Genomic DNA, 10,407 nt, shown 5'->3' on the forward strand with positions numbered 1-10,407 from the left:
AATTAAACATCTTACATGAGACCTCTACGATGTTTAGCCCTATATACTCGACAATGCATCAATCAAGCCTCCCTATGTCCAATTTCGTTGCAATTAAACCCCTCCCCCAAACGTCCGTTAAACACCTCATGTACAATGTGCGAAGAATATTATGTGTTGTAAACTTAAATATTTTATTAATAAATACAAAGATTTTCAAATATAATACTTTTATTAAATAATAATGAAAATGTGAAAAATTTAAAAATATCATATATATCTTTTTGGAGCTTTATATTTAATTTTGGCAAACTCGCGCCCGCACTGGGCCCAACCCTCCCACTCCCCTCCCCCCCCCCCCCCCCACCCCCAACCCCAATCGGACACAATATCATTTTTTGTTTTTAAAAGTGTTATATGTATGCATTAAAATTATCATTTCTAATGTTTATCATTTTTTATATAAAATATTATTTGCTTTTATAAAAGAATATCACATGGGAAGAAAGATCATTTGCATCTAAGAAAATTATCCTTTTTTATAATTAGATGTGTCATTTGCATGTATTAAAAATATAATTTGTAATGTATCATTTATTTTTATACAAAATGTCATTTGGTTTTATAAAAAAAATAAAAATGCATAGGGATTATCACGATACATCACACAATATATATGAAACACTTTATAATTATTAATATAATACTATTGAATTTTAAATTTAATATTTATAGATATAAAATAATAGCAAATAACAAAATATAAACTTATATAGATTAAAAAAATTAGTTAGATAAATCAAGATAATTTTGAAATGTTAATAATCAAAAGATATAGAAACTTATTTTTATACCCGTAAAGATAATTGTTATGATATACTACTAAAAGACATGCATTAGAAAATAAAATTATTTTATTTAACAAAAGTAATTCTGAACAAATCAATGGTATTAGAAAGTTAATTGTGAAATAAATCACGAACTTATGCATATTTTGCAAATTCAACTAATTTTTTTAAATTTTATGTGGTAACTTATGCATATAAAGTATTTGCAAATTCGACTTAATTTTTAAATTTTATGTGGTAACTTATGCATAATCATCTATATTTGACTTTTAATTTCATTATTTTTTTTAACATATGTTAAAATTTTAATTACATAATAATTATTACTATTTTTTTTCTATTTTGGTTAGTTAACTCTATGTAATTTTAGGAATATTTTAGTAATTTATCATATATAGGCTTATATATTATATATACAAAATGGTGAAGCGAGTCACTATATACAAAAGTAGGGATATTATATATAAATATATGTACTTTAATTATTTTGAATTTAATAATCAGTATGTCCATATATATAATTTAATATTAATATTGAAATAGTAGAATACGGGCACTAACAATTTTCGACGATATATAATTCATAATTGATTTGATTTTGGTATTATTTATTGGATAAAAATGATTTTATAAACTTGTGTATAATAAGTAGATGTACATCAAATTTATAAGTAAATGACTATGCTTGATAACGTGTACGTATATATAATTAAATATATACTTAATATTCAATTAATTCATTAAAAATATTATTTTAATGTTGAATTAGTTCAACATGTATAGAGAGAGAGAGAACACTTTGGGGCGTAATAAAAATGTTCAATTATGTAATATATATATATATATATTACCTTTTTGAAAAAGGAAAACATTTAATATTGATAATATTGAATTACTTTTATGAAATTGAATTAGTTTTGTTGTATGAGATATTGAACTACCTTATTTTGTTTAGAGGAATTAAACTGCCGGCAGTTTTGCAATCAACTAATTTTAAGTGGTTTAGTGGTGATTCTAATTTTTTCCCATAAATTCCAATTACACCCTTGTAATTGAATTAAATTACATTTACTTTGCTTTTTATATATATAAAGATTTTTCATTTATGCATTACTAATTTCATAACTTTATCTATTATTATTATTATTATTATTTGTCACACCCCAATTCTTGAAGGAATAAACTATAACTGGGGTACGACTAAAATCATATAAATGAACAAGGGAAGAACCTTGTGAAATTCAGATAATAGAATAAAATGTTGGGCAATGCCCTTTGAATGAAGAAAGATAGAAATCAAGTGATACTAATCAATCAACAACATTCAAAGCCTTAGGATCACAAGTTCGGTTTCATGCTTCCGATAACCAACGTTAAATAACATAGAGCTAGAAGTTGAGAGTTTAAGCTCGATAAAAACATAATTCAGAATTTAACATAAAAGTCTTAAGTTGGAGAAACAAAAGACAAATAAATGCTAGTGCAATAGCGGAAGACAAAATACGGAGTTGAACCCTAGCCTCAGCTCTGCCCCGTCATCACCAGCCATTAACCTGAAAACATTTGAAAGAAATTTTGGGCTAAGTACTAATGTACTTAGTGGGCTGCAACTTTTAAAGTATTTCATAATCTGAAGAACAGTTTATCCAATCTTACTGACATGACATAGAAGGTTTTAAAGAGAAATAACTTCTATGCATGTTAAAACATTTTCATATATATATACTTAATTATTTTGCGCGCGTTTGCACACTCCATTCTGTTACTCGCTGTGATCCCGGACCTCTAGCCACCGACGGATCTCTGTCTCCCGCTGACTTGAACTGAGGGCGTAACCCAGCCAAGTATAATAAACCTCGGAAATTAATCCAGACAGGCCTATCATTTCTATGCTCCGGAACACATCCCGTCAAGCACCCTTATAACGCCTCTGGTTAGTGCCCGATGGAGATCAACCCACCGAGTCAGCTAACAAGTGTACACAATTCTCAAACAACGTGTTAGGTCATAAGAGAACCTCAATTGATTAACTGTACGAGCCTTAAACATGGTAGAGTGCACAAAAATATTTTATTGGATAAACAGTTTATATTACACGAATATTTAAGCTCAATAGCTAAATCATACATTTGAAAAATAAGCCCACCTGTATAGGCAAAGCCTGTCGTTTAACCTTATCTCTGAATCGGAATAGCAGTGCTAGTCCTCCTGATGCTCAAAGCCTACAAGAAATCTATTCTCAATAGGTCTCCTTGAATTCTAATCTTAAATCATGGTATAGTGCTTAATATTCTATGATTCACTTAGCCGGGTTTTCAAAATTCAATGAATAAATAATTGAAAATATTTTTCTTGAGTTAAGAACACCAACAATATTCTTACTCATCTTTCTTTAATAATTGGAATTATAAATAAAACCAATTAGATCATAAATATTTCTATTGCAAAATATAATGCAAATCATATCATGCTTAGCATATAATAAGTAATTTACTTAAAATATGCACATAATAATAATATAATATTATTATGAAAACTAGTCTTTGAAAATAATTAATCAAACTAATTAATAGTTCAATTAATTATAATAGGGTAGCCCAATTAATTAATTAAATTAATCAAGACAGCCCAAAGTTTAAAATAATAACTGACCCAAATGATATTTAAAATAAGATCCAGCTGAATTAAACTAATCAGCCCAACTGATAAATAAAATAAAGGCCCAATTGTTAATAAAATAAAAACCGGCCCAACTGATAATAAAATTTCGCAGCCCAAAACTTAATTAAACCCCAGCCCAACACCCAAGCCCACTCCCCAACCAAGCCCAACCCCAAAGCCCAACCCTCACCCTAGCCCAACACCTCCATCCTCTTATCTCCCTCATCAGCCGCACACACACACTATCACATATCTCAACCTCTCTCTCCCAAGGCTCTGTCCCCCTCTCTCTCTCGCGGTTCACGCCACCACCCCCTTCTCCCTCATCCTCACTCATCAAACCGGCGAGGCAGCCGCTCCTCCTTCCGGCGAGGCAGCCGCTTCTCTCTCCTGGAACTCCGGCGTCCGCTTGGACTTCCCCCCCCCTTCACTCAAACTGGCTGACAACGGCAGCAAATGAGACGGGCTGCCGCCGTGCCTTGCCATCTCCCTCGAGTCTCTCTCTCTCCTCGGCCCGACAGCAGCGGGGAGAGCCGCCGTGCCGTAGCTCCTCCTCTCACAGACAGCGTGCCAGCAGCAGGGGAGCCACCGCCGCCGACCACAGTCGTCTCTCCTCGACAACGGTGAAGACCACCGCCGCCGCCTGAGTTTTCCCGACTCAAGCTCTCCAAGCACTCAGATTCGACAGCAACAAATAAAGTTCAAGACTTCTTTCTTTTCTTTGAAAACAGAAATCCATGTACAAATGAATAGATCGTGTATAACGAAATGAAATCTGTACAATTAGATTTTGTTCGAAAACCTTGGCTTAATTCACATGAGTATGAGTGATGTATATACGTATATGTGTACATGAATGTTGGTGTTCTTTTGGTCTGTTGCTCATTACAGAATTGATAAGGGTGATGAATTGAAATTCATGATGCTAACCGTGAATAAGAAAAAAAATGGGTAGAGGTTAGCGGCCTGACCTGCTGTTGAATGAATCGAGCTATGTTGCTGCTCACTTGAATTTTTTGCTGTGGAGAAAAGAAGTATGAAAATTCTGGATATTGAGAATGCCAACTGAAATTGGCTTGAACGTGCTTAAGAATTGAAATTTGACAGCCTGCCTGGAAAGTGAAATTTGGGGCTGGTAGGGTGGCTGGAAAGAGTGTAGACAGCCTGCTAAATTTGGGGCTGGAAAGAGTGTAGACAGCTTGCCTTTAGGCATGGCTTAAAGCTTAAAGCTTAAAGCTGATTTTGGGGGTTGTTTAAAAAGATAAGGTATGGTGTAGGGTGTAGTGTTGATTGGACTAATAAAATCCCTCAGGATAAAATATCGGGATTGTAATAATACTTCAGGGTTTGCTAAATAAATAGCTCGTGAAAATACTTGAATGCTAAATTAAATAAGTATGCAATGCATATAAATTCAATAACTAAATTTACAAATATTTTTGTAAATCATTTTTGTTGGAATTAAAAATAAATTCATTTTCTTTTATCCGGCGTGAATCAACTTAATATCTAAGTTCAAAAATTATTCTAAACTTAGCAAAAAAGGAACGGGGTATTACATCCCTCCCTCCTTAAAAAAAATTTCGTCCCCGAAATTACATACCTTAGTAATCTAGCTGGGGATACTTGACTTTCATTGAATCTTCAAGTTCCCATGTGGCCTCTTCCATCCCGTGATGGTTCCACTTCACTTTAACAAGAACGATGTTCTTGTTACGTAAAACTTGAACCTTGCGATCAAGTATCTGGACTGGTTTCTCTTCATAACTTAAGTCCTGGGCTAGGACCACTTCATCATGCTTAATCACATGTTTTGGATCAAACACATACTTTCTTAACTGAGAGACATGAAACACATTGTGTACGTCTCCAATACTGGGCGGCAATGCCAACCTATAGGCTACAGGGCCTATCTTATCTAGGATCTCAAAAGGTCCTATAAAACGGGGTCGTAACTTGCCCCTCTTTCCGAAACGTATAACTCCCTTTGAGGGAGAAACTTTGAGGAAAACTCGATCCCCAACATTGAATTCTAACTCCGATCGGCGTTTATCGGCGTAAGACTTTTGTCTATCTTGAGCTTCTTTGATTCTTTGCTTGATGTGGTCGACCTTCTCAACCATCTGTTGGACCAGTTCAGGACCTAACAACTTTCTCTCGCCCACCTCATCCCAGTAAAGTGGCGATCGACATTTTCGGCCATACAAAGCCTCATATGGAGCCATTCCAATTGTTGCTTGATAACTGTTGTTATAAGCAAATTCTATAAGAGGTAACAAATCCTCCCAACTTCCACCTTTGTCTGTGACAATCGTTCGCAGCATATCTTCTAGAATTTGCTTATAACAACAGTATCGGGTTGTGTTGCTGCATTGATAGCTAAAGGTGGAAGTTGGGAGGATTTGTTACCTCTTATAGAATTTGCTTATAACAACAGTTATCAAGCAACAATTGGAATGGCTCCATATGAGGCTTTGTATGGCCGAAAATGTCGATCGCCACTTTACTGGGATGAGGTGGGCGAGAGAAAGTTGTTAGGTCCTGAACTGGTCCAACAGATGGTTGAGAAGGTCGACCACATCAAGCAAAGAATCAAAGAAGCTCAAGATAGACAAAAGTCTTACGCCGATAAACGCCGATCGGAGTTAGAATTCAATGTTGGGGATCGAGTTTTCCTCAAAGTTTCTCCCTCAAAGGGAGTTATACGTTTCGGAAAGAGGGGCAAGTTACGACCCCGTTTTATAGGACCTTTTGAGATCCTAGATAAGATAGGCCCTGTAGCCTATAGGTTGGCATTGCCGCCCAGTATTGGAGACGTACACAATGTGTTTCATGTCTCTCAGTTAAGAAAGTATGTGTTTGATCCAAAACATGTGATTAAGCATGATGAAGTGGTCCTAGCCCAGGACTTAAGTTATGAAGAGAAACCAGTCCAGATACTTGATCGCAAGGTTCAAGTTTTACGTAACAAGAACATCGTTCTTGTTAAAGTGAAGTGGAACCATCACGGGATGGAAGAGGCCACATGGGAACTTGAAGATTCAATGAAAGTCAAGTATCCCCAGCTAGATTACTAAGGTATGTAATTTCGGGGACGAAATTTTTTTTAAGGAGGGAGGGATGTAATACCCCGTTCCTTTTTTGCTAAGTTTAGAATAATTTTTGAACTTAGATATTAAGTTGATTCACGCCGGATAAAAGAAAATGAATTTATTTTTAATTCCAACAAAAATGATTTACAAAAATATTTGTAAATTTAGTTATTGAATTTATATGCATTGCATACTTATTTAATTTAGCATTCAAGTATTTTCACGAGCTATTTATTTAGCAAACCCTGAAGTATTATTACAATCCCGATATTTTATCCTGAGAGATTTTATTAGTCCAATCAACACTACACCCTACACCATACCTTATCTTTTTAAACAACCCCCAAAATCAGCTTTAAGCTTTAAGCTTTAAGCCATGCCTAAAGGCAAGCTGTCTACACTCTTTCCAGCCCCAAATTTAGCAGGCTGTCTACACTCTTTCCAGCCACCCTACCAGCCCCAAATTTCACTTTCCAGGCAGGCTGTCAAATTTCAATTCTTAAGCACGTTCAAGCCACCCTACCAGCCCCAAATTTCACTTTCCAGGCAGGCTGTCAAATTTCAATTCTTAAGCACGTTCAAGCCAATTTCAGTTGGCATTCTCAATATCCAGAATTTTCATACTTCTTTTCTCCACAGCAAAAAATTCAAGTGAGCAGCAACATAGCTCGATTCATTCAACAGCAGGTCAGGCCGCTAACCTCTACCCATTTTTTTTTCTTATTCACGGTTAGCATCATGAATTTCAATTCATCACCCTTATCAATTCTGTAATGAGCAACAGACCAAAAGAACACCAACATTCATGTACACATATACGTATATACATCACTCATACTCATGTGAATTAAGCCAAGGTTTTCGAACAAAATCTAATTGTACAGATTTCATTTCGTTATACACGATCTATTCATTTGTACATGGATTTCTGTTTTCAAAGAAAAGAAAGAAGTCTTGAACTTTATTTGTTGCTGTCGAATCTGAGTGCTTGGAGAGCTTGAGTCGGGAAAACTCAGGCGGCGGCGGTGGTCTTCACCGTTGTCGAGGAGAGACGACTGTGGTCGGCGGCGGTGGCTCCCCTGCTGCTGGCACGCTGTCTGTGAGAGGAGGAGCTACGGCACGGCGGCTCTCCCCGCTGCTGTCGGGCCGAGGAGAGAGAGAGACTCGAGGGAGATGGCAAGGCACGGCGGCAGCCCGTCTCATTTGCTGCCGTTGTCAGCCAGTTTGAGTGAAGGGGGGGGGAAGTCCAAGCGGACGCCGGAGTTCCAGGAGAGAGAAGCGGCTGCCTCGCCGGAAGGAGGAGCGGCTGCCTCGCCGGTTTGATGAGTGAGGATGAGGGAGAAGGGGGTGGTGGCGTGAACCGCGAGAGAGAGAGGGGGACAGAGCCTTGGGAGAGAGAGGTTGAGATATGTGATAGTGTGTGTGTGCGGCTGATGAGGGAGATAAGAGGATGGAGGTGTTGGGCTAGGGTGAGGGTTGGGCTTTGGGGTTGGGCTTGGTTGGGGAGTGGGCTTGGGTGTTGGGCCGGGGTTTAATTAAGTTTTGGGCTGCGAAATTTTATTATCAGTTGGGCCGGTTTTTATTTTATTAACAATTGGGCCTTTATTTTATTTATCAGTTGGGCTGATTAGTTTAATTCAGCTGGATCTTATTTTAAATATCATTTGGGTCAGTTATTATTTTAAACTTTGGGCTGTCTTGATTAATTTAATTAATTAATTGGGCTACCCTATTATAATTAATTGAACTATTAATTAGTTTGATTAATTATTTTCAAAGACTAGTTTTCATAATAATATTATATTATTATTATGTGCATATTTTAAGTAAATTACTTATTATATGCTAAGCATGATATGATTTGCATTATATTTTGCAATAGAAATATTTATGATCTAATTGGTTTTATTTATAATTCCAATTATTAAAGAAAGATGAGTAAGAATATTGTTGGTGTTCTTAACTCAAGAAAAATATTTTCAATTATTTATTCATTGAATTTTGAAAACCCGGCTAAGTGAATCATAGAATATTAAGCACTATACCATGATTTAAGATTAGAATTCAAGGAGACCTATTGAGAATAGATTTCTTGTAGGCTTTGAGCATCAGGAGGACTAGCACTGCTATTCCGATTCAGAGATAAGGTTAAACGACAGGCTTTGCCTATACAGGTGGGCTTATTTTTCAAATGTATGATTTAGCTATTGAGCTTAAATATTCGTGTAATATAAACTGTTTATCCAATAAAATATTTTTGTGCACTCTACCATGTTTAAGGCTCGTACAGTTAATCAATTGAGGTTCTCTTATGACCTAACACGTTGTTTGAGAATTGTGTACACTTGTTAGCTGACTCGGTGGGTTGATCTCCATCGGGCACTAACCAGAGGCGTTATAAGGGTGCTTGACGGGATGTGTTCCGGAGCATAGAAATGATAGGCCTGTCTGGATTAATTTCCGAGGTTTATTATACTTGGCTGGGTTACGCCCTCAGTTCAAGTCAGCGGGAGACAGAGATCCGTCGGTGGCTAGAGGTCCGGGATCACAGCGAGTAACAGAATGGAGTGTGCAAACGCGCGCAAAATAATTAAGTATATATATATGAAAATGTTTTAACATGCATAGAAGTTATTTCTCTTTAAAACCTTCTATGTCATGTCAGTAAGATTGGATAAACTGTTCTTCAGATTATGAAATACTTTAAAAGTTGCAGCCCACTAAGTACATTAGTACTTAGCCCAAAATTTCTTTCAAATGTTTTAAGGTTAATGGCTGGTGATGACGGGGCAGAGCTGAGGCTAGGGTTCAACTCCGTATTTTGTCTTCCGCTATTGCACTAGCATTTATTTGTCTTTTGTTTCTCCAACTTAAGACTTTTATGTTAAATTCTGAATTATGTTTTTATCGAGCTTAAACTCTCAACTTCTAGCTCTATGTTATTTAACGTTGGTTATCGGAAGCATGAAACCGAACTTGTGATCCTAAGGCTTTGAATGTTGTTGATTGATTAGTATCACTTGATTTCTATCTTTCTTCATTCAAAGGGCATTGCCCAACATTTTATTCTATTATCTGAATTTCACAAGGTTCTTCCCTTGTTCATTTATATGATTTTAGTCGTACCCCAGTTATAGTTTATTCCTTCAAGAATTGGGGTGTGACAGAATGGTATCAGAGCATGAGTTTTCTTTCATGTTTCTGATAACCATAAGTTTTTAAATGTCGAGTCTAGAATAGTACCTCTAGACTTCTAAGAAAGTTGTTGAACCTCAGCTCGCCGTCACACTGCCGCAGGAAAAAGGTACGATTTAAAAGTTTCAAAGTTATTAAATGTTTTAGAGTTTTCAAGAAGTGCGCGCTTCAGTAAATGATGCTATGTGAATTGCTTAACGCTTTCCATATGCTATAAGTTATGAATTGCTAATTGCTTTCATATAGTTATTTTGAGTCTCCGACTCATATAACCAGCTAAGTATCGTGTTTGGGACAACCCGAGCCCTTAACGATAAGATAAGTCAGTATCGTGTTTGGGACAACCCGAGCCCTTAACGATAAAATGAAGTAAAGTCGTGTTTAGGACTATCGAGCTTTTCACGAATACCAGATGTATGGTCGAGTTAGATTCTTTGAATCTTTCCGGCAATAGAAAAGTTTCATGTGACATTAAATGTCCACATGTTTCAGGTTTCAAAGAGAATGAACGAATAAGAAAGTTATGTTATTGTTTTAGGTTCACTGCCTATACGATCAGAATAATAAGAACTCTTACAACTGTTTGAGTACCACCCAAGAATGTCTTGGGAATGTTAGTCGTGATAGCCCCG

The 10,407-nt window shown here is 36.3% G+C and overlaps 2 long non-coding RNA genes across 2 annotated transcripts; one reads left to right on the forward strand and one right to left on the reverse strand.

Annotated features, from left to right (window-relative positions):
* Window positions 1-2,119: 2,119 nt before the first annotated feature.
* On the reverse strand, window positions 2,120-4,655 carry LOC131019463 (uncharacterized). The gene is made up of 3 exons (XR_009100263.1): window positions 4,460-4,655; window positions 2,974-3,049; window positions 2,120-2,380 (listed from the first exon to the last, which is right to left on the reverse strand). It is a non-coding gene; the product is annotated as an uncharacterized LOC131019463 (long non-coding RNA).
* Window positions 4,656-7,132: 2,477 nt separating this feature from the next.
* Window positions 7,133-9,608, forward strand: LOC131019465 (uncharacterized). Its single transcript, XR_009100265.1, has 3 exons — window positions 7,133-7,267; window positions 8,679-8,754; window positions 9,348-9,608. It is a non-coding gene; the product is annotated as an uncharacterized LOC131019465 (long non-coding RNA).
* Window positions 9,609-10,407: the final 799 nt, after the last annotated feature.

This window comes from Salvia miltiorrhiza, chromosome 4 (genome assembly GCF_028751815.1).
Source record: "Salvia miltiorrhiza cultivar Shanhuang (shh) chromosome 4, IMPLAD_Smil_shh, whole genome shotgun sequence".
Taxonomy (NCBI): Eukaryota; Viridiplantae; Streptophyta; class Magnoliopsida; order Lamiales; family Lamiaceae; genus Salvia; species Salvia miltiorrhiza.